Source organism: Cebidichthys violaceus, unplaced genomic scaffold, assembly GCF_023349555.1.
Source record: "Cebidichthys violaceus isolate CVI_PGR_0920_01 unplaced genomic scaffold, fCebVio1.0.p SCAF_20, whole genome shotgun sequence".
NCBI classification, from domain to species: Eukaryota; Metazoa; Chordata; class Actinopteri; order Perciformes; family Stichaeidae; genus Cebidichthys; species Cebidichthys violaceus.
This window is the reverse complement of record NW_027176373.1, coordinates 3382506-3407731: the sequence shown is the minus strand read 5'-3', so window position 1 is coordinate 3407731 and position 25226 is coordinate 3382506.

Genomic DNA, 25226 nt, shown 5'->3' with positions numbered 1-25226 from the left:
GCATATTTTAGCCAACAGAAACCAAACGTGCCAGAGGCGCAGCATAATTGATCCATGCAAGGCTGAACCAATGTGCAGCTTGGCAACGCTTCCTGAAAACCAGGCAGAATGTCCTTTCTTTCGCAAAAAATGTCAGTGAAATGGATATCTGTATTCAAAACGTTACGTGACCGATGGTCTGTTCAATTGTGAAAGGTCATAGGGGCTCTAATGAGGTGCCTGCTGGGAAAATAACAAGCCTCTTATGCCTCGATAGACACCTCCCCCTGTCAGAACAGGTCAGCTGTAGCAGGATGGAGACGCTTCACCCAGCAAAAGATGCCAACATTTTGATGAATGGAACTGTTTTTGTATCAAATCCGTTTTGTCGTATCAAGTAAATATAAGATTCGAAAGCTCCACATCACCCTAAAAAATGTAGGAATATGAAGGAAAATTTGATTTTTTTCATCAAATGAATGTTTGGATAATAAATACCACAACTCTAATTATTTTCATATAGAAAAGTCACGGATGAAGCAGACAACCTCCATCGAGTTAAATGAGGCCAGAGGAGGTTTCACTGATTTAATTAGAAGTGTTGATTGGGAACATTAACCCTTGTCCTTGTCCTTTGTTACTCATTTAACAGTTACTCCTAAGAGAGTTATAAACCTTGATCTTTGTTGTACTGTGCCTTGAGCTGGCCTTTGTCCTTGCAGTTCATTTCCAAGTACCTCTTTAAAACACAGGAGAAACTAATGCCTTTTAAAAATAAAGGAAGTCCTGTAAATACAAGATCTGATTCCCCAATTACGTAACAATGGCCCATGCAACATTTAGACACAAGGTCACATCTAGTGTCTAAAAGGTCTTGAGATTAGATGTGGTTTTATTCCACCCATGGGGTCTTCACTCACTGTTACAGAGCCACAGTCCTTTTGACATTTGAGAGAGTATGAATACAATAGCACACCACGGCTTGCTGTCATGTGTAGGAACAGACACTGCACACATGGGATGATGGGAATATTCTGTGCCTGCGCACGATACTGTAACTGGCAGGGACATGTTGAAACAAAGTGTCATTGTCAGCGTGCCCGCATGTGCATATGCGCGCTTACGTATGCAGGTATACACATGTGATTACGACCGCAGTGACAGACACGCAGAGAAGGAAAACAACTACTCAGGCTGACTAAAGGTGAGAGCACGACAGTTGGTGGAAGGAGAGAGGTGGGCTGAAGCAGTAGTCTCCTTGTGCAGGTTTTTGTGACGAATGTGGCATCCGCTGTGCTATTTGATGTCCCTCCGTCACGGTTGACGGATTGTGGGCGAGTGGAGCTTTCTGTGTTGTTGACACCGCACAACGGCACACAGTGGATTTGATGTTTGCTGACATGTTTGTCACAGTGCTGTTTCTATGAACCTTGGGTGGTGAGAGAGGTAAAAATGAAAGGTCCAGAAAGAGTAGAAATTGGGTCTCGCATTCAGTTGCGTGTACTACTGTCATTTAAGTATAGAAGATATGTAGACCTGTGAACCTATTCTGCCAAAATAATGAGCGCAATAAAAACACAGCAAGTCTGATAAAGCAAATCAGTGGCTCGTTGTAAATGGTTTTTTTTGCTTCCATTTTGCAGCACAGCAATGCGATGCCCTGGTTCCATAGGTCCTCGTTTTAAAAAAAGGCCTGTAAGGGAGCAACAGGTTGGCAGAAAGTTAAGAACAACAGACAAATTGATTAAGGGATACACATTTCCACATAGAGAGGCCAGCTCAAGCCAAGTCCCCACTCCTTAAATGCACACTAAAATGTTATTTGCTCTCACATATTTAATGATTGATGATGTTACTGCGGAACTGTGTTTGAAAAACTCTCCTTTAGTTGAATGACCCACTTCCTGGTGAAAGGCGTTAATTCAGAGCTCAATTTTGGCTGAACTCTAACCTCAAGTTAATACTGAGCTGTAATGTTTTAGGATTATACTGCCTTTCTCTTTAAACTCTCTGTGCAGGGTTTTCCTCAGGGCAGTGCCATTTCCCTTTCACTCTATAGGCATCAACACCAAAACAGATTTTACCCTAGAATATTTTGTATTAGTGAGCTTGATAGCTTGATTTCATACTGTATCATCATCTCGGAAAAGTTAAAGGATAGGTTTGCACTTTTAAAGTCTATTGAATCAGAAAACTCACATGATTTAAAGAGTCCCCAGAGTCCTCGTTCTGTGTAAAAATGGTTGAAGCTAATATAATAACAATGTAATAATATAATAATTATATTGATATAATAATTCAATTTGTATCTTTTTAGGGAAAGATTTCCTTTGCGTGAGAATAACTTGATTAAAGTGACAATTGATTCAATATATCTGATAGACTTGAATAATTCTAAACCAATCTTTTTTTCTAAAAGTTGAGTATATCTTGAATATTACATTTTAAAATGATCCAAATGCACACACAGGGATTCAACATTTAATACTGAGGTGCACAAAACAGATTATAAAAATTTGCAATCAATATCCTCCTACATTAGCTAATATCTCTTAAATTGTGTCATGTGATTCACAACAAACATGTTTTACTCATTGAATATGAATGCTGTGATGGCTGCTGGGATAATAATCTCATGATAAGCCAATATATATGCAAATTCCTCACAGCATAAAGATGATGTCCGAGATGCATTATTAATAGGTTTCCATACCCACCAAAGCAAAAGTCAGAATCCAATGATCACAGTAAACTTAACAAACTTTAACTCCTTAAGACTCATCAAAGTAAAAGCATCCTTTGAAGTTGATCAAGGAAAATGTAAATGAGATTTGGACTTGTATCAAGAACAAAGAAAAGTTCTCACACCTTCATAAAAAGTTTAGAATCATGTCAGAACATATATTGTTGCAGCTCATAAGTAAAAGTGTAGAACTTTTGAAACTCATACAAAAATAATGTTATGACTGTTAAACAATTGGTTTAATGTAAACCCACATGTAGATTTGCACATGCACTTTCATTTACAGACATTGAACCAACTCATTTTTCCACTCCTTTCTTTAAGAGGACTTTGAAACAGAAAAAAAATATTTAAATAGACACCCTAACGTTTTGATCAAATATTCATTGCAGAGTGAAATGACCAAGCATTGCCGCAGTGCCAAGAGAAGGAAAACTAAGCATGGGAACGCTCTCTTAAAACTCCACTTCAACTTTGCACCACTGGGTGTTAGAAGAAGTCAAGGGAAACGATCGAGGTCAAGCCTGTTTAATATGGACTGCACCAGCAGGTCTTGGAGTGCACGCTGAGAGTGGTTTTTTTACGGTTATATCCTTTTGCTCCCCTCACAGTGGAAATTTTGAAATAGTTTGATACCCGTTTCATGCCTGACTGAGGCTTTGATATTTTAAAAAATTGATTACCTCTAGCGGCACACAAACCTTCTCGCCCTATGTGTCTCTCTTTTTCTCACTGCCTCTGTCATGTTGCTCATATTACGTTCCTCCCTCTGTGTCTTTTTCCAAGTGCTGCCAACATTTCATTATTAACCAAAATTTATACAAGTCCTAATATGCAGTAAGATAAGACGGTACCTGACGGTACATCATATCAGGTATAATTCATATCACAAGCTCACTCATACATGGTGGTAATTACACATTCAATCTGTAAAGCAGCAATATGGTGTAGTTAAATCATGTAATATTTTAGGTGAGAATGGTAATTCAGGCATCCTGGCTAGTTAATTTAATTAACCAAGCAGGCCGTCAGTCATTATAGCAGCATGGTAACAATAGGGAGTCATATAGGGGAAATGGACATTAAGACCACCGATTGAAGCCAGTGAGAATAATGGAAGCTCTTCCTGCATAACAAATGTTAACGCAATGATTCTCAACCTTTTGAATTCTGTGCCAAACTAGTACGTGAGGTATGAAAATTCTAAGGATCACCGGTTTATCCAAGGATTGAATTTAAGGATTTGATCTGGTCCACTGGGCTTAGTTTGCTCCCACCTGCATATTTTTGAAATACATTCAGCTTCTAGCTATTGAGGAGACATTTGCTTGACATGAAAGTGCAAGCTATGGTTTAATTAGATAGCAGCATTTCTATTTCTGCAAGTTTCTCAGCAAAAAGCTCAAATGTAGTCATGTCAACCAGCCCTTGCGCAAAGGAGTGACTCTTCTTACTACTAAGTCAATCTGCAGTTTAACTAAAGAAGAGCTTCAGCAAAAAGCATTTGATCACAACCTGAATTGCTTCACTATACACTTGTGTTTTATATAGTGCTTGACCCAAGAAAGTCTGAGCATGTGGTCCTTTATGGCTCAGCACCAAACTCATTGTCAAGCGGAAGAGAGCAGATTTTTTTGACACCCAGAATGGATTTCCTTTATGAACAGCGTTTTGCTTATGCAAGGGAATGCTTTGTTTTAAATAAGAAAGTGTCAGTTTAACAGTTATTCGAGAGGCAATAAATGCGATCAATATGATGTGCGGGATATTGCCAATGCTACTATGAGCGACTTGTTTTAGAGTGATTAGTTTGATGTGCCCCCCCGCCAGACAACAACACTCGATGGATTTCCAAGTCTGTATCATTACCACAAGTACTCGCTTTAATCTTGAATCACGGAGGTTAAATCAAACTCTCCCACGACCCCTTTGCGTCTTATCTGGTCATAAGACTGATCAAGTGAGATCATGGCACAATAAAAAGAATTTCGAAGGAGGAGATGCGGCGCTCACACACAGCATAAGAAGGACAGCGATCAGTTATTTTGTGAGTGCATCCAATAGACCCGTTATCCGTTCTCCACCTCCCATCCCGATCAAACACAGCAGGCACTCCAAAACAAATATCCGTCTATCCTGTGGGACAGCCAGCCCTTCTGGGTCACAGCTCGGATGAAAACGACCTTGACACTCAGTGAGTCCGCTGAAGCAAACAGTCAACATGAATTATACAAGGACGAGGGGGCTCTAATGAGGCCTTCATAGAGTGTTTGAGTAACGTAATGAACCGTGCATGCAGTGGACAAGTAAGGTATGACTAAATCAATAGTATCTGTCATTGGATGGTGTGGCAGTATCCTTCCTTCCCATCAAGGCTCATTTGGCAGACCAAATAGACCACAGGATTGTATTTTAGTGATGTTTGCTATTAACCTGTGCTGCTATTGTGTGTGTGTATGTGTGTGTTCTAGTGTCTGTACCCTTGTCTTATCTCCTGGTGTTGGGAGGCAAGTATGTCCTCCATCCTGGCCACATAATAGACAGGCACCTAATAATAGCACCCTTGCAGTTGCCAAGTGCAGTGGTGAACACACAGACAGTGTATATAGTGTACGTGGTTGCCCATCATATGTCTGGAGGGGGTCTGATAAATCTTACAAGATAAATTAGCAAAGGGAAGCCTCACAAAGCACTTAATAATCACCGCTAATTATCGCCATTCATTATCGTCTGATTGGGGAGCCTCATAAGGGTCTTTGCTACACAGGAGCAGTTGTGAAGGCTCTCACATGAGCCAGATTGGTGTCACTCTACCTCTACTGAAACTTCTTTCTACACAACAATGTGAAGAATAAGAATGGTGTAGGAAGATAAGAAAATGGCAGCCACCAAATTGCATTTTTCATGAACATACCTAACCATGATGAGAGGCTACAAAGCATTCTCAAACACTGGAAAAGAAAAGCTTGAAGTGACTTGCTACCCCACACTTATTTTAAAAGTCAGACACCCTGGAAAGATTGAAAGAATACAATGAATTTTAGATCACTAGTGTCAGTTTGTAGGGTGTTCATCAATAGAATAAACCAAATGCATATGCAAGTCAATGATCTACGAAGATCATTGACTTGCATTTTTAGACTTAGACATTTTTATTCAATGTCTAAAATCTAAGCTAATATTCATTCCCTGCCCTTTTGTCCCGGCTATCTTTTAGTTTATTTCGTCATGCGCTGTCAGAGGAACAAAGATGTCAGCCACTTTGTGTATGTTTAAAAAAAAGAAAAGGTCACAAAGAGGTAAGATCAATCATGATTGTCTGCCTTGATGTCCCTGAGATCAATGGTGCACAGTAAGACTAAAGGACTAACGAAGGCTTTTCAATCAAGCTGGCCAACTTGTGACCCAACAATACATAAAAACAACAGAGAAATGTCTTTTACTATTTCAGAATGGGAGTTTGGAGTCCTAACTTAAAATACGTTGTGTTAATGGACTGGTTTTACAAACCAAAAGTATATTTATTGTTTTCACTTGTGCACATGACATACTGTGCTGCAAATAGATTGCACACGGAAAGATATGAGAACCACAACTATACCTTAAGTGCAGCAAACAACTACAATTTTCAAAAATATAATTATTTTATACCTTATATGGGTGTCTGAGTTTTACCAGTAATAATAATAATAATTGTCGGCATATTTACTCTATTTGTACAAACTGAAAAAGGAGCTATTGTATCGTAACGGTAAGCCGTTTATGCACTGGTCTTTTTTAACTGGTTTCATCACGTGCGGTTGACATCAGAGATAAAACCTTTCAATGGTTAAGGTTAATGATCTCACACTCACAATTACGCTGCAAACTGAAATAATAGGTTGAAATAAAAAAATGATACATTTATTAAATATATTAACCCATTCTACTGTCCTAGCTACAAGCTCCGGTGTTGCTAAGCACATATCGTAACATTCATTATTTATCCACTCTGTCCTTTCTGCTGCACTCATAACTTGCAGGAGGAGATCAGAGGTCTAGAGAAATATGCATAGCGAGGGTTTAGGGCAGCACATTTTTTTTTACTGCTGTTTGATATCAAGGTTAGAACATGTGTAGCCTCAACATGAAAAGAGCTGGAACAGTGATGGTAGTTGCCTGTGCACCTCTGGTTAGATTTGAAATTTGTAAAGTGAAGACAGACAACAAAACTAGTTTAATGATGCTATCCATAACAAGTCAGCTGCATTTACTGATGGAAAACACGCACATGTGATAAAGCTCTGTCTCTTTTATACATAGACAAATATGTATGGAAATAACACACTTTACAATACACAGAAAGCATATTCATCTGATATATTTACAGGCACAGGAGCATCAACACAGCACAGAGAAGCATCCGTATTCTTGCTCATTAAGTGCTTGAATTCTCCGTCATTTCTCAACTATAAACAAACTCTTCCCTGGAGCAATTCTTAACACTCAGAGGGAAATAAAAAAGAGTGCTTCCTTTTTTTTTTTTTTTAGCTGACTCTGTTAAGCTTCATTTCAGAATTAACTTTTGAAACCTACAGTGGAAAAACAAACATCTCTGAATTCACAAGAGGGGCTCTCATGTGCATATTTCAGGTGACTGACATACATACACATCCTGAAGTGAAGTGGTGAATCGATCTAAAGAGATATAAGGATGATCTTTTCAGAGCTGCAAAAGCTTCCATGGCCGTAGCCCATGTTCATTTTGTCTTTCTATTTCGCTGCCTCACAAAAAAATGTATAGACTTGATGGCAGGGAGCTGTCATGCAAGGTGGTGACTTGCTCTTCTGGAGCAATTGATCACCAGTTGCAACGGTGTGAATAACAATTTCTCAAAAATATCCCTTCTTTATGATTATTCAAAGATTTGTGAAATGTGCTACCTGACTACTGAAAAATGTCAATTAGCCAAAGTGAACAAGTGACTGGTGAAAAGCACTGCATATACAGCCAATCAAAGGGACTCTGTTTCTTGTCTTTGTAGGAGTGGGTCCACTAAAAAACAACGGCTTAATCACAAATATATATAATATTATTGCGACCTGGACAATGATATTATTATCATGTTGGAAAAGCCAGGGGATCACCAAAGTCATGAGTTTTGGTGCAGAAATTCATGGAAACCAGTCAATAGTCTGGACCCAGCTCAAGCTCAAGCTCAAACACTTTTAGTGGATTGCTGTAATTGTGCGATGAATAAGGGCCATAGCTGATTTTCTATAAAGAAAACACTTTCAGATGTGAATATTTTAACTGCGGTTTCCTTTGATGTATATAATTAAGTCCAAATCACACATTCCATCAGCATATTTATTTTACCTTTACTTGATAACCTGACAGATTTCCATTTAATGGGTTTATAAGTTTCATAAGCATTTAAAAGTCCAGTGCTGGATTATGCTGAGTTGACAGGGAAATCCTTGAGAAGGTAAGTGCCTTTGTATCAAACCTCTCATAAATCTGATACCTCTCAGCTTATTTATACAGCTGTCAGAAGGACACTCCACTTTCTGACAAAGGCAGAAAACAAGGGGATGGAAAAGATGATTGTCTTCTCTTTTCTTTAACAGCTTTGATGTTTGGTAAATTCAAGACAAAATATAAAGCCGTATATCTTTGGTACCCATAAAGTCTGTACAGTGTTGTAGAGGAAACCACTTTGTAGTGCCAACTTTCATGGTCATGTAAAGGCATAAATTCCCCCATAAAGCCGTTAGCCTCGAATAGATTGATTTTAAGAACAATATTGGGTGAAAAGTAGCTGTGCAGAATCTGCACAGCTGGCCAAGCCCATGCACACTCTGGCATTAAGCATTAATATGCAATGCAGCATTTCATTGTGGTCCCAAATGAAGAATATTCACTGAATCCTTCTTGACTGCATTTGTCTGTAATTTTGCTATAGTTAATTCTGTGCGGTTCTCGTAGACCACTTGTAGCTTTTGTTAGTATCATGCTCATCTATGTGGACACCCATGCGCGAGTCATAATACATATTATTCAGCCGCTGGTTTTGCACTATTCCACTGAATGTGCAAAAAAGTCTGAATGCAGTGTGCTGAATGCAACGAGGAGACTGCTGCAGGCTACCAAGTGTGGATTTGAAAAATTAGAAATGTTGTATGTAAACTTCATATTTTCAATACATCCTTAAGCCATCAAAGATTCACACAATGTGTTGTTGAGGATCAGGGAATGAAAACATAACTTTGTTTACAAGACCATTGTCCTCAGTGTTCTAAACTAAACCAAAGTTTTGATTGCCTATGCAAAACCGTTCCAACAACATAGAAAGTACTTTTTTTTTTTATTAAAAAACTAAATGTTTATATTTACGTTTAATGTGCTTTTTCATTTTTTGTCTGACTATGTTAAGCTTTACAATGTATGGCGTCCTGTAACTGTAACATAAGGAAGATAAACAGCTGAATTTCAAATATGAATTAGATTAATAAACCCAACACAAACCTTTCAGACACATTGGAAACTTTAAAACATGCCTTGAAAGCCATCCAACCATCCAATCTTTTACTTGTATGAGGCAAAGCCTCTTGTCCATTTACCTCTGCACCAAACAATGTATATTTTTCATGCAATTATAACAATTTTCAAATTATAAATAGTGCTCCTTTGTCCATCTGAGCGCTCAAATTTAGACCTGCATGTGTCTTTTTTAACTTTGAAAACTGCCAATGGAGGATAATGTAATCCCTTCCATATTTATTGTATAAGTAAACACTAATGGCAGTAAGCGGTAGAGATCTGGATAAGAATTATTCCTGACAGGAAATCTATTTTGCCTACACAGCAAGCACGCAGCTTAAGGGTCTATTTTTGAGACAATACACATCCGCTCTCTTCAGTGAATCCACGTCATCAGAAATCCCTTCCTTTCCTCTTTCATCTTCATCTTTACAAAACACCCAATTATCTAAAATCATATTCCCAAACCTTGTCTGTCGTTGATATAGAAAATATGTTGTAAGGTATAAAAAAAAAGACTTACACACGTTACAGATTCAAATTGTGGACACAAACACAAACAGACGCACACATGTCATTTCTCTTCCTCTGTTTTGCATCAGAAAGATTGCCTTGATGAAGATGAGTGGTTGTAATTATTTACCAAACAAAAATGTAACAAAATTAGATTATATGTTATGCTCCAGATATGCTTGTTTAAGCATTTGTTTTTAAGAAGATCATTATCTGGAAATGCTTTGTGTCACATGCAGATATATCGGCATTAGGGAGGAGAGTGGGTTTGGAAACAGAAATGTCATGGCCTAAAATAAAACTGTCACTTTCTGTTAAATTTGGCTCTATAAAGACTTTAGTGCACTTTATACAGTGGTTTGGATTATGGTACCTCCTCCCCTGTGTAACTAATCTTCAATCAGCGCTTATTTGAAACACAAAGGAGTGGATTTAAGGATTTAATCTTCAAAAAAATCTGTGCACACCAGCAGACTGGTATGTCTTTGTAAACGTGTATTGTTTGGCTTGTACTTATTTGACATTGGAGTAACCTTGAACCACGAAATCCCTGGGTGTTAGATTGTCTTTGATATCGGCTTTTATGAGCCTTCCTTCTGTTCCCACAGTAGTTTACTTTCTCAAGCAGCTGCGGCATGGTGTTGACTTCAAAGTATATTTACTTGTTGCATGCATCACCTTTAAGACAACATTTTCCCTCCTCTTTTCCTCAACACCTGGCCGGAACAGTCACCAGCAGGGGGTGGTGTTCATCCTTACAATGTCAAGTAGAGATGGGCAGATGAAGGAAGTGTGGTCCTGATTAATCTTCTGTCTTTTTTTGTGTGTCTGTCCATCTACAATATGTTATCCATCAATCTGTCAGTCTAGTTACTTGTATCTTTCTTACAACTACTTTCTTCTTCTTCTTCTTCTTCTTCTTCTTCTTCTTCTATCTTATCATGTATTTGATTTATGGGAAGTGAGACGAGAGTTCAAGAGTGATCTAGTTTTTACTGGCTTACCATAATGTTAACTCAATTTGATCCAATGTCGTCTTTTTTGCATAAACATCCAATTAACAAATAATTCATGCAGTTTTCACCAACTTGCACTTCCTTCTAGGGTACGACTTTATTATAAAGTCTGTCTGGGTTTGAGGCTTGTTACCCTAAATTCTAACCTCTGGATAATGCTCGGCTGTCCTTCTCCTTTGACAAAAGGCATATTTTCTCTCTCAGCGATGATGGGATGAATCAGATGAGGCTTTGAAGTGGAGGGTGCCACAAACACACAACCAAGCTGTTAATGAACAGCCTCTGTGAGAAAACACAATGCTTTTGTTCCATTGGTTGGTTGTTTGGTTGGGTGGGTGGGTTGGTGAAGAGTCAGCAGGGATATGGAAGATGTGAGGGGTTTTGAAGTCGAGTCATTTATTCTAGACTCTGCTCCCAAGGCACCAGGGCAGCAGCATCTATTTAGCTGTTGTTTAGTTGTTGTTGTGTGTCAGTCTGCTCTGTTGTGTATTCTTTTGTGGCATGTATTGTGTGTGTGTTTTACTGAACACTTTTCTTATATGCAAACACTTTTAAAGGCAGTGTGTGTGAGTATGTGCATGAGTATGTGCGTGTTACTCTGCACTTCAACTTCAACTTCAAAGGCAGGGTTTAAGAAAGCTTCTCTGTGCTGTCTCATGCAACTCTTGTGGCTTTAATGAGGTTTCATCCTCCCCAAGACTTTGTGGATAACAAGACACAGTTTGTGGTGAGAGGAGATATGTATATATTCTTGTTTGTAGTGTTGGTATTACAGATCATACAATTTCATAGTGGGGTAATGTATAAATATGTCTATTACATCATATATCATAAGCCTCCATGCTGCAATAATTTCAGGAAATTGCGTGCTTCTTAACTTTATAGGCAGTTTGCTTTATTCCTGAGTCAGTGGAGTATTTCTGAATAAATTTAAAAGTGAGAAATAGGCCATGCAGTTACACAGTCATGCTTCATTTAGAGTTGAATGCGTCCATCTAAAATGCCGAGATTAAAAAGTTGTTCATGAGTTTTGCGAGACACTGTGTCACGTCATCATGAGACTTGCTCCCAATAATTCACTGATGGGTTGAGTTCTGCCCGCCGAGCCAGATTGATTCAGTGGTTACTTTTCCAGACTTAAATCTGGTATCTTGCTGGTCACCGAGGCAGTCTTAGGTTTTCCAACGTAAATGTATTGATGTCAACCTTTTTTGGTGAACATCTGGGTTTCGACGGAATTTGCATCTGATGAAGTATATCCAAGACTGGGTATCCGTGGCTCACACTTGTGCAAAATATTTGTTAAGTGTAAATACAATTTAGCAAATGGTGTATACCTAATATAATTAAGTAGATGATAGATGGCAACAGATTTTAGATTTTTTTGTATAGAAAACTTATATATTTCACCTCCCCTTTGACCAACTTAAGGAGTGGTCTGTGGGGCATACGCACAGGAATCCATAGTAAGTGCTGTCTCCTGGTAAAGTGCCGCTTTTACAGGAACAGCATGTAATAGCATGTTTAAGTATAAATTGCTTAAGTGAGCCTCCATTAGATTCCTATCAAGAGCCTATTCCCATTACTTATAGGGTGCATTGATCAGATTCTGGCAAGTGTGTCTGATCAGCATTTCCACTGAGTCAGCTAGGATTTTGTGTGTGTTTATCATGCAGATGTGTGTTGGGCTGGGTGTCTTTTGTCAGGTCACTGCAGCTTAGATAAACGCTTCTGGGCAATTGATTGCAGTGTATTAATCACTTATTGTGCATGTGCTTACCCTTCATCCACCTTGAAAAGCTATGGCTTTCATTGAAAAATCTCAGTTAGGACGGAAGACAACAGGAGTTTATTTAATATATTCTGAGAAAAAATGTGCAGTAATTCACTCATCTTGTGTTCTTTTGTTTTAAAGTAATTTGTCATATCGTGGAACAATGTGCTTGATGTTCAATGTTACAAATACTTTCCCAAACAAAACAAAAATAATCAAAAGTCAAGAGGTGTTAAAAATTGAAAGGTAGGGAGGTGGAGAGGGCAGTCATGACAAATTGCCTGTTAGATTTTGAAATCGTTCAGATTGATGTCTTGTGTTGTCAGAAGTTTTGACCTGACAGTGGCAAGAGGCAATAGCAATAGAAGACTGCAAAAATATTTAGGAATGCTTCATACCATATTTCAAAGCAGTCTGACCAGTTGCTGGATGGGTGTGTGAACTGACAGACTGACTGGTGGGCTGATGGACTGACCAGCATTGCCCTTTTTTGCATAGCCAACCTCCAGTAGCTGGTCTGGGTAGGTCACATTTGCGACACATGGTTGAAAATTAGAGATGATAGGAGAGAGCAGCTTCTCCTAGTCTTATGATACTGGGACCCCCCTCTTAAAGTCAGAACTTGGATGGAAACTTTGTGGCATGTGGCAATAGCGTAAGTCAAACTGTTGTGAAGTGTCCTCTCTGTGGGGAAGCAGCAGGTGCTAGTCCAGGAGGTGGAGAGATACCAAATACATATTGGTGGACTCACCTCTACACAATGCCACAGCTCTGGAACCAAACTCTTGGACAGGAACTGAACTCTGGGGTGGCACACACTATGCAAGTGTAAAGATACTCCTGAACCCCCAAATGAGTTCCCATGTGTTGCTTCCCCTCCCCCAACAAACAAGAGGTCCACCTACTTGAGTTCCTGCTTAAATGAGGCGATGGCACTCATTGCCTCCTCCAAGTAGGGATCAAGCTGCTTCCCCAAGTGAGGTCATTTAAGTGTCTTGGGGTCTTCTTCTTAAGTGAGGGTATGATGGAGTATAAGATGGATGGATGGAACACGTTCACCAGATGTGTTCAGATAGCATATATACATTCATGTATTTCTCATAATCAGAAGATTTGCACCTCCCTCTGCTATGTTGCTCAGTGATGACAGTTTGAAAAAGAGCCCCTCCCACTGCTGATGTGGAAGTTGACATTTAAGATTAGATTAAGCTAGGAAGCACTGTGGGTGTGCACGTGTTCAAATATGTGTCTGCACTATAATAGCGGGTGTAGTAATATATAATGATATTGAAAAGCTTTTATCATTTCAAACAATCAAATGTTATTAAAAAGACTGAATTATTCATCTTAGTGTTGCCTGCATAATAGCATCTGTGCTTTGGTGTAGATCCATGTGTGTGTGTGTGTGTGTGTGTGTGTGTGTGTGTGTGTGTGTGTGTGTGTGTTTGTGTTTCTCTAATCCATCATTCTTTGATGGATTACACACAGATGAGGAGCAGCAGTCAACTAGGCCATTAGAAAAGCTTTATTAACATTGTAAATAATGACAACGGGCAATCCCAGGAAAGAATCAGATGACATGCTGTCAGACTCTACTGTCACACAATACTGAAATGTTTCCAAGCTAATAAAGCATATACTATGGTATATAACATATATACCGTTATTTATATATGGTATATAACGGCTATATATCAGGTTTTAAAATATTGGGGTGTTTGCTCTTTTCTAACAGTGACAGATTGTTATTATTAAAGAAATAATGATCAGAAATTGCATGCTCTTTGTAGCATTGACCTATTTTCAATATGCACAGTTACACTTATTTACAAATGAGAGCTCCCCCTTGTCTGGCCACAGAGGCTGGCTGCATTCACTGGGGCTGTGCATAAGTGCTTGCTCAAGGACATCTCAAGAGTGGGAGAGGATAACGTAACAACCAAAGCAAAACAAAGACAGAAAACACTGACTTTGTATGCCACCAGTTCATTCTCTCATCTGCAAGCTTTACCACATTACTCTTACAGTCCATAAACCTGACAATTAACACATCATCCTATATAGTTTGGTATGTATTTGATTACATTACATTACAGTCATTTAGCAGACGCTTTTATCCAAAGCGACTTACAATAAGTGCATCAACATTAGTAATCAAAAGAACTACTAGTCACCAGAAGTCATAAGTAGGCCTGCGCCGAAAGATGGGCAGCGACTCCACTGTCCTGACGTCAGTGGGGAGTTCATTCCACCACTGTGGGGCCAGGACAGAAAACAGCCGTGACCGGGTCGATCGGCCGCCGGGACCTCTGAGCGACGGGGCAACCAATCGCCCCGAGGCAGCAGAGCGAAGTGGTCGGGCGGGGGTGATATATATTCTAGACAATGTACTATACTTATTATTATTATTATCATGACTTTATTCTATCTTCTCATACTACTACCACTATACTATACCGTACGATGTTATATTTATATTATGTTATACACAGACAACACTAAGTATCCTTACTTATTCACATTATATATTATTCTAGTGTATTCTGTTTAAATATACTAGACCTGCTGACTCGCTGCTGTTAACCACCACATTGTCTTTATTGCTCTTTTATATTTACTATTTTACTTCTATTCTTTATCATAGTTGTATATTTAAATATTATTATTAATTTTATTTGATGTTTTACTCATCTGTCTGTATTTATTTCTGCCTTTGTGCTGCTTCAACACCTGAATTCCTCCTCTGGGGATCAATAAAGGCATATCTTATCTTATCTTAATATGGAAAAAAAAGTCTTTTATAGATAATGCTTAAAAAAAAATACAGGATTTATTTTTCATCATGTAGTTGTCACCCCTTTAGACATATCATTGTTCAAAACAACAGAGTCCTATTTGTTGTTCCGCTTCAGGATGAATAACTGTGATGAGATTTAATATGAGGGGTGCAAGTCTATTGTTTTGAGCTGCCCATTTGCTGCCATGACAGTCAGACACCTGAGGGAAAGTTTGTCCTTCCCAACCACCTCTTGCTCCTCTTCAGCTCTGACTCATTCCAGGTGTGCATGTGTTTGTACATGCACGTGGGATACAGAGAAAGAGAGGCAGAGAGATTGTCTATGTGCATGCAGATGCAGAAGTTTGTGAGTTTGTGTCAGTGTTTGTGCATGGGTCCTTATGCAGTTGCTTGCGTGTCAGCAGACAGACACCCTCTGGCCAGAGCCAAATAAAGTCTTCTCACCTGTTTGTGGCCTTTGAGGAAGACTGTGTGTGTCACCTCCCAGGGGCTAATGCCATTCTGACTTAAAGCCGCTGGAACAATCAGCAGACTCTACACGGCAGGGTCAGATTGAATAGCCTCAGCCCCTCTGAGTCCAGGATCAGGAGCCGTTTTGTCTCTCTATATACGCTGAATGACTTTAGAGGATAGGTGTAGTGCATGAACTGAAAGAGCTTTGTCCAAGACCTGGACTTTTCTTATGTTAATTATTTGAATGGTGTTCAGTGAGGGAATTTAGGGATTAGGGCCAACTCCCCATTAAGACTGTTTGACTTTCCATACCATAGTATTTCCACATGTTCCCATTCAGAACGTCTCTGGCTAAAAGTTACTATAGGCTGGCATCTTTGGTGATTTCACAGCAACACATGGAGAGGGAAGCTTTGGATTCCAATATGAATATGAATTGGATTAAAAGAACATTTTGATAGATGCAATACTCATTTCTCTTTAATCCCATCTTTTTTATTCCATCACCAAAAAAATGGACTTGCTTCTTTGGTTTGGTAGTTTGTCTTGTCTTTGTGGGACACTTTTCCAGCTGCGTAAGTATTTGACTTGCATTTGTGAGGTCACAAGCTAAGTGGGATGGACAGTATGGAATGCTTGGTTTAGTATTAACAATCAATATTTGCACTTAAACAGCCAGCCACCTTTTTGGGGGTCATCTCCCTAACGACGACAACAATTAAAAAATGTTGTTTGCAAAAAAATATTTTGATTGCATAGCCTACTTTGCATTTTGATTATTTTTTTTACGTTGAAGGCATTCTTTTTAAAGTGACCATAATGAAAGATGAGATTCTTATCATATAAATTCATGTTACTTTTCATAATATCAGCAGCCAAGATGTCCAAGATCACTGTTTGGTGTGACCAACAGTGTAGTGTAAAAGGTAAAAAAAAATGGAGGATGCAGAATCGGAGAATGCTAAATCAACCAAAATGCTATATTGTTAATGATTCTGAAGAAGGAAATCTATTCTCTTGAAATTGAGCCACATCGTAATCATTGTAATCCTAACTGAAAACTAGTATACTTCATTAATATAGTAGTCTAGCAAATCATCGGCATACGTAGAAATACGTGAACCATTCCCATCTCCATCCCTCACTTGCACACACATAGTATATACGGTACATACAATATCCTTTCTATTCAAGCAGGTGGACAGTTCATAAATATTCTATTATGTTAAGGGATCCTCAGATGATAAATATTCACTCAACATTCAGCTCAGAGGGAACGACTGGAGAACAGCAGCCTTATGAAAAGCTTTCCTGACCCAACCTTTCAGAAGCCCAGTTTAACCCCGATGAACTCATTCCTTTTTCAAAAAATCTACAGTCAGATTTTTGAATAAAGGTCAGACTAAACCAGGAGAAATAACAACGTTAATCGGATGTCACTTTCGTCTTACGGAATTTTAATGTCCTTTGTGGCCACGGTTGACTTTGCCCACCTCCTCTTACATCATGTTAGAGGTTGAGACAGGTATAATCTCTAGACCCTCCAAAAAAAACCAACTAGCTGCCAGTTTCCACAGTCTAGATTGAAAATCTTTTGAAACACAGTTTCAGGGGAGATTTCGGGGAAGCAAGCTTTTAGATCAGTTTGTTTCTGTGAAAAAAGCACTCCATGTGGAGATTGGCTCCTGCCAAAGAGTTATCTGTTGATATAATCAAACCTGGGGATTATACAAGGTAAAATGGATAAAGCAGCAGTGGGGGAATTACTTAGCTGTAACAAGAAAGTAATTTATTTAACCACCTCATGAATGAAACGGTAGATTGTGATTCGCTTGTGTGATGCGACAGTCAGTTTGAATAATTATTTTCATGCCATCAACTATAACTTATAAGACATGTTATTGTGTGATACTTGAAAAGGGTGAGTTTTATCAGGAGATTATCTATATTAACCTTGAAATAATGCTACAATGAATTTAACATTGAAATGTATGTTAGACTCCCTAAGTAGGCAGGGAGACATGACTTGAAATCCATATCAAGATGAATCGTCACATTTACCTCTGTATGGACAAATGAAACAGTATCATTCTCTTACATGTGATTCATGTCATTGCATACATTTAAATTGTTTTATTCCATGTTTAACAAAACAAAACATTTATGCCGAAGCGATCTTATAGATGACAAACCTTTCGCGCGTGGAGTTTAAAATAACTGCGGAGAGGATGAACATCTCCACTTATAGTTAAGAATTGGTGTGTAGTAACAGCCTAACATTACCACACACATACAGTACAAATCGATATTGTGTTGATTGAAGCCCAATGTGTGACCGGTATCTTATCCCTTGTACCAGTTAACTCTGCAGCCTTTTCCTCAGCTGAAAATACTGCAGTGTCATGACTTTTATGTCTTTGTTTAATGATTGATGCAATTTATATTTTCTTTAAGCAGAAGCAAAGAACATATCACTTTTATTGAGTCTAATTTGCATCTGATTTGAATCAAGAGAGCAGCTGTAGTAGCAGGAAGTCGATTCTGTTTGTATGTCTGGTGTATTGCAGCTTTATCGGTGTCTAAACTCTCAACAGTGCATGTGTGTTTGTGTGACTGCATGACCATTACATTGTGAGCATTAGTTCCTCTCACATCCGTGCTGGTCATGCTCTGTCGATGAAATGTGTTGTTGCGTTGCAGTATGAGATAAGAGGATCAAAAAGATACACCGCTGCCCTGGATGTGCGCTGGTGTGTTATCTCATTTTTTTGATCTTTTTGAGAGAGCAAGCTTGCGATCTTTGCCTCTTGGGGCCTTCTCAATATTTCATGACTGTGCAATGTATCTTTTTACACTGAAATATGCTGTGAATTAAACATGACTGGCTGCATAATCAAAAGCTTTTAATGCAAGTAAGGGCAAGCATCTTTGAGTTTGCCTTTTAATTAAAGAATAAATGGCCGCAGATTTTGGTGAATTTAACGAGGCATAGATTTGTTTGATATAGTAGAGGAACAGTCTATGCAGTTCCTGGAAAGGAAACCTCTCTTCTCTCTGGGCCCGCTAACATTTATAGACATTTCAATCACTTGTGAAACAGGTTGACTACTTCATAAAGGTATAAAGGAGCAATAAAAAAGTTGTTTGTAGAGCATTAGATGCCAAGGCAAGCGGAATGATTTTATTTTACCACAGAAAGGGACATTGAAGTAAAATAATAAAATGTAAAGTAATTTGCTCAATATCATTAAAATCTGGCACTTGGGACTTTTTAACTAAATGGCCAGACTTTCATTTGTAATCACAGTGATTACAAACAAAAGTCTGGCCATTTAATTTGCATGGCCTTGCTTTAGATGGATATAAACACCCAGTATTTAAAAAAAACATTTTAGAATCTGACTCATTTTACAGTGAGGTTAACCCTTTTTGGATGAAATAGTTCTTGATAATTGCTGATGAAGAGTTGCATAGTTGCTGTTGCACAATCTGTTCTGCTGTATCAGAGCAGAGGCTTTGACAGTTTTATACATCTGCATTCTTCAGTTCAAAAAGGTCACATTACACCACACAATATATGGCCATATTCCCAAGGCACAGAGCTGTATTATTGTACAGTCCTCCTACAGTAGTAGCATGACAAGAAATAGCTTGAGGCATCAAAGTCAGAGGTGACAGCAGTTCAACTAGTTGCATGGCCTTGCTTAAGCTAATTATTGTTTTATATTCATAGAAATTATAACATCATATATTACACTCAAAGGATATTCGCAGCACAATGAAGTAGTGAGCGGCGAACAAAGTTTTATAGATTTATCATCTCTTTGAAGGGAACAAGGAGCTCCTCTCAGATCTATATACTCAGAACATTTGTCATGACGCAAAGGGCTGAAAGGACCAGTTGGTCAGGGTTTTTCACATTTTAATGATCCTCTCTGGGACTTATTCCCCATTCCTCTTTCTCTTTCACTCTCTCTCTCTCTCTGTCTCCCACAACCACTGAGAAGAAATCCCAGAAATATGGATAAGGATTTCCCCACAGAGAGTACATGACCTCATTTCCATGTGTCACAGGGATCTAATAGGCTTGGACACTGCGAGCGAGGATTTGACGGGTTTAAAAATGTTCTTACTTCAATCTGTCTGTTTGGCTGTTATTGGTGGGGATAATGAGACCCTGGCTGCAGAAAGGGTAAAAGCAGGTAAAACCACCTCAACCTCCCTTAACTATGGAAGCAAAGAGGTCAGATTAAGTCACGGAGTTTAGCCAAGAAACTTGAAAAATTAAAAACTTAAATTGCAGCTTACTTGCACCAAGGATTATGTTGAATTTACTTAATGCTTCTGGTTACTTTATTTGAAAAGAAAAACAACACACACTGCAATTGAATTATTCTGAATGAGCTAATTAAAACTAATTTGACAAAATGCAATAGAAAAGAACGAGTATACCTTAGAGAGCTGTGTGCACTAAGTTCAAGAAAATAAATCCTGACATTGCAGCACTGGGATTTTATACAGACCCTGTTTCAACAGCCGCTGACAGACGAACATTAGCGATGAACTGAATGTAACTAGCAACCATCAGCACTATAAACCAATTAGAAGGTGACAGGAACCAAGCAGACATTAACACAAAGCAATTGAGCAATCTCCTTCACAGCTTTTCACAAGCCCACAAAGGAGATGTCACTTTGTTTTTGTTGGTAATTACTACTCTTTCAATTATCCTAGATGAGGGGAAATTATATTATTTAATAGATTAGTGTAAATTAAGCCGTGAATGTATATTAGCTTGTGAATTTGACATGCCAAATAAGTGGATTTATTTATCCTGTGGCTAATTCTTTTATTACATATCTATGGAGTCATACTGTATATTTACCTTTTGCACTGTATGTAAAGCCAGGTTGTTCTTTTCAGTCATGTATGTAAGTAAATATAATGAAAAACAGGATTTTCAGTTTTGCTCTGCAAACAAATTACTTTCATCGTGCTTTGTAATTAACGTCAATCTGGACCTGAGTGACAATTAAGGCAGCTGAATATTTACTTTAGTTTCTAATATTATATTTTTAATAAAAGCTGCATGGTGTTCCTCTGCACATTGTCTTAATCCTGCTCCTGAATCTCCACAGCTGTCTGCCAATCATAGTGCCCTTTCCATCTACAAGTCAACCTACTTTCCTTGAACAAAGCTGACATCTTACAGCAGACCACTTAGACACTTCTCCCACAGCTGTTTATACTCACACAGAGGGTGAAAGTTTTCAGTTAGCACCAGTCCCATGTTTTTTTTTTAAACTGACAGTCATACTTTTTTCACATCAAGGACCCACAAATAGATATCTGCCCTTGTATAAGAACATATAACAGTGAGAAGCCTTTTGTTGTTAAATGGGATTGAATATGGAATTTCATTTCTTTTTAGTCCTGAAGAACAGAGATGACAGTGAGACAATTTAAGTGTGGTCTGCCATAGTGCTACAGTTGACTGAACCAACATTAAATCAAACATTAAATGTGGCTCTAAGAGTCTCCAGGTTAGTGACTAATACAACAGTGTCAGTCTTCCTAATCCATCCAATTCAACAATGTAAGGAAAGATGACATATAATCAAGACAAGAATACGACAACATTCAACAAGGTCGGGTGTAATCCCAACAGGTTTTTGCCTATCAAAGTTTGAGTAAATGTCATTATCACCTAATTTACACTGAGTCACAGTTTAGAATGAGGGGTGATTGCCTACCCGTAGCTGGGAGCGATAATATTCCACCAGTTTTCGTGTTATGTTCCTCATTGTCACATAAAGTGAATATAGATAGATCATTATACTGTAAGTGTGCTGGGGTAAAAACTAAATTACTCTGGCACACTCTAACCAACTGACTAACATGTAATTGGGCTTTTCACGGAATAAAAAAACAACTTTTACTGGGTAGCAGCCAAGTCCATGGGAAACTGTCGTAAAACATAAAGCAAATAAACAGCAACACAATGAAAATGCAGATATGTTAAAACCTCTGAATATATTGTATATCTATTGTATTGATGCACATAAGCAATTTAATTTTAAACCATTGTCCAAATATAGCAGCGGAGGGAGAGACACACAATGGCGGAAGAGGACGTCCTGGGCAGTTGCCGCATCAATTACGTACTGAATGACAAGAGGATGCTGGCTAGAGTGTAATTAGTTATTAATGGGTATGTCAAAAGTTCACAGTCAAACAACAATACCTCATGGCTTCCTGTGTGTGGAGAGGCAGAAATTCCCTAATCTATTTACTATACTATATATCACATAACAGATACAAAAAAAAAGAATATAAACAAAAAATAGTATCTGGTAGGTTGTAAACAAAGTGAAACAACCAGCATATGAAAACATGCCTTCCAAAAGCATCTATCCACCCGCTAATCTTTAACCCAGCACACTCTGACAGAGATAAACATGTTTTGTTGCAGCAGACACCGCGCAGCGTGAGGCCTTCATTAGGCCCTGTGTAGCCGTGTCCATTGAAGCACTGGGATCTCTGTAAGATTGATTGTGGCAGAGCAAAGATCAGTTAGGAGACCTCCCCCATTTTCTGCCACCGGTCCAAACCCAATAGTCCTTGCTAGGGAGTAGCTTAGGGACCCCCACTCTACACAGATGCAATATCGTCTGATAAATTGCCTTTCCTGGCAAGATTATACACCGGGGTGTTCCCCACGGTCTTTGGGAGCAATGTTTTAAAGCTCCAGCATTGTGGTAAGGTTGTAAAAGTGGGGCAATCCGTTATAAGAGTGGACATGCAATGATAGGCTTAAATCATGTGGTGTAAAGGCATTACATCTACTATAGACATTAAAACAAAATATCACACTATCTTTACTTTATTATGTGAACACCATCATATGTCTATATTCAATGAGCTGCTGTTTTGTTATTATTTATACGGAGACTCTTGAAGTTATTTCAGAGTGAGTGGGGGTGGAAATGTGTTTTCCTAGATAGAAATAAAGAATGATCTTATATGGTTTTTCTTGTAAGACAACATCTCATGTGGCCACCAAGATAGCATCGCTTCAAAACACTAAACAGTGTGCAACTAATTCAGTCTTCCTTTACTTCCTCAAAGTCAACCTTGCACTGATTCTTTGGCTGGCATACAGTAAAAGATCTACAACTTCCAGCTACAATGTTTTTTGCCCTCGGGGTGCTTTAGACGGAGGCGTGTTGTATTTCCAAACCTCAAATAACTCAAGCTCAGAGCATGTGAAAGCCAGCTGACATTCAGGCCCTGGAATATCTCGAAGGTTTTCCAAAGGGTTGGCCTGCACACTGGTTCACTGAAACAATGCAAAGTGATGTTGCTGTGAGGGGAATGTCTGCCAAAACTGTTGGGTGCACTTTAATTATGGAGAGGGATTGTGCAACCCGCCTGACTGGCTTGACATTATTCAAAAGTAATTAGTTGCTTGTTATTTTAATTATGGATGAAAGGACACAAGAACAGAATTAACTCTGAAATGGGATTGCTGCATAGCCAGAGAGGGAGAGAGGAGAGAGAGGAGAGAGGGATTTTGCACTTTTTTGTTTGGTCTGCAACCTGCATGGAACACTACTTCTATAAAATGAGAGTCCTCTCCAATGCTGCTTTGTTCAAATCTATTATGGATTGACTCAAGTTAAGACATTTCTCAATCATGCCAGCCTCTTACACAAACACTCTATGTTTGACATGCAAAAGAACCTGGTATGCACAGAAAAGTTGCTGCAATCCCACTTGGAAATTCCCCTCAGTTGTTTCTTAAAGTACCTAAGAGAGACTGTGACTAATACATGAATATACAACATTACAGGGTAAACAGAACCTTAATTTATCTGGAATTTGAATGGTGCTTCAGGAGATTTTGTCATTTAAAATGTAAGGCCCTTACATTTTAAAACAGCTCACCTGCTGGTTTGGAAAAAGTCTTACAAACCTGCCACATTTGTGGTCACTTTTGCAGACCATTGCTGCCTACGGGCTTTGTTGTTTTGTGTTGTATATGTAAATAGCAATATAATTAGATAGCAATTAAAATGGAAACTAAAGTAAAAATAATGCTAGGAAATGACATGGTGTACTATGATACAGTATTCCCTCCTGGCCTGAGCAGTATTCACCCAGAGGGGACTGCAGTGCTACAGGCTTCCTACAGCTTCTTCATCCACTAATCTCTTCAACAGCATCTTGATTCCCCTCTGGAGCTCCAGATAGATTGCTTTAATTAATCACCAACATACTCAATGCACACATAACAAGTGCTAAGTACTGGCCAGGTCAACTGTTAAATGCTCCAGAAGGAAATCTCTGGCGAAATCTTGGAACCACTGAGGTAGACTTTACACAAGGGAATGTGAGGAGTCACTGATAGCTAATGTCGTTAATAAGCTTTAGTGATGTGCACAGTGCTGACAATAACACTGTGTGTGTGTGTGTGTGTGTGTGTGTGTGTGTGTGTGTGTGTGTGTGTATGCGTATGTGTGCGTCTGATGCAATGTAACCATCTGTTCACTCCATGAGCAACCAATTAATGATATGTGACATTTCATTGATTACTTTCCATGTTTACTATTTCTCAATCCAATTCTCTTAAAGATGCCTTGGAAATTAAAGTCAAGACTCTGTGGTTAAATGAGATGCCAGCGGAGCTAATCACCAACCATTAACAGCTAATTTAGCTCCATTGACCACATGCAGCACCTCCAACTCTTGTCCCAACAGTGAAGCCACCAGCAGGCTATAGCCATGCAGGTACAAAGACACACAAGTAGATGTGGCAATTTTAGATTTACCAGAGTCCATATTGCTTTTGCTGGGGGCTGGCTGCCTCTAGCCCTTGTACCAGGCCATCACGTCCCAGACACAAAATGTGTGGGCAAATATGTAAGTTACTTTGAACAAGAGCATCTTCCAAATTAATGCAATGTAATTCAAGTGACTGTAATGTAGTTATAACTGATACTACTTATGCTACTGTAAAATGTTACTGAACAACTTGTTACAACCCACCACTGTTCTATACAATAGTTAGTACTCAGCTCTTAGTAATTAGCTTGATGGTGTAGCATAGGCAGTAGCTTGACATGAGGATACAAATGGTGTGAATGCGGGGTTACTGTTTGCTCATCTGTTTAGTATTGTGTGGTTTCCTCTGAGGCTCATGAATGGATTGTCATTTGACCCACGCTCAGTTCTTGGCAACTGAGCCAATAATGGAAGTGATTGAGGAAGTCATCGTTAATGGGCTTGATTATTTGCTCTGCCTGCTCAAGCATGTCAAACAGAGAGATCATACACAGACTAAGTTACACACCCAACTCTCACGCACACACACATACACACACAGCAGTTTAATTCCTCCTCAGCATTAAGCTTTTAGAAGGCAACAG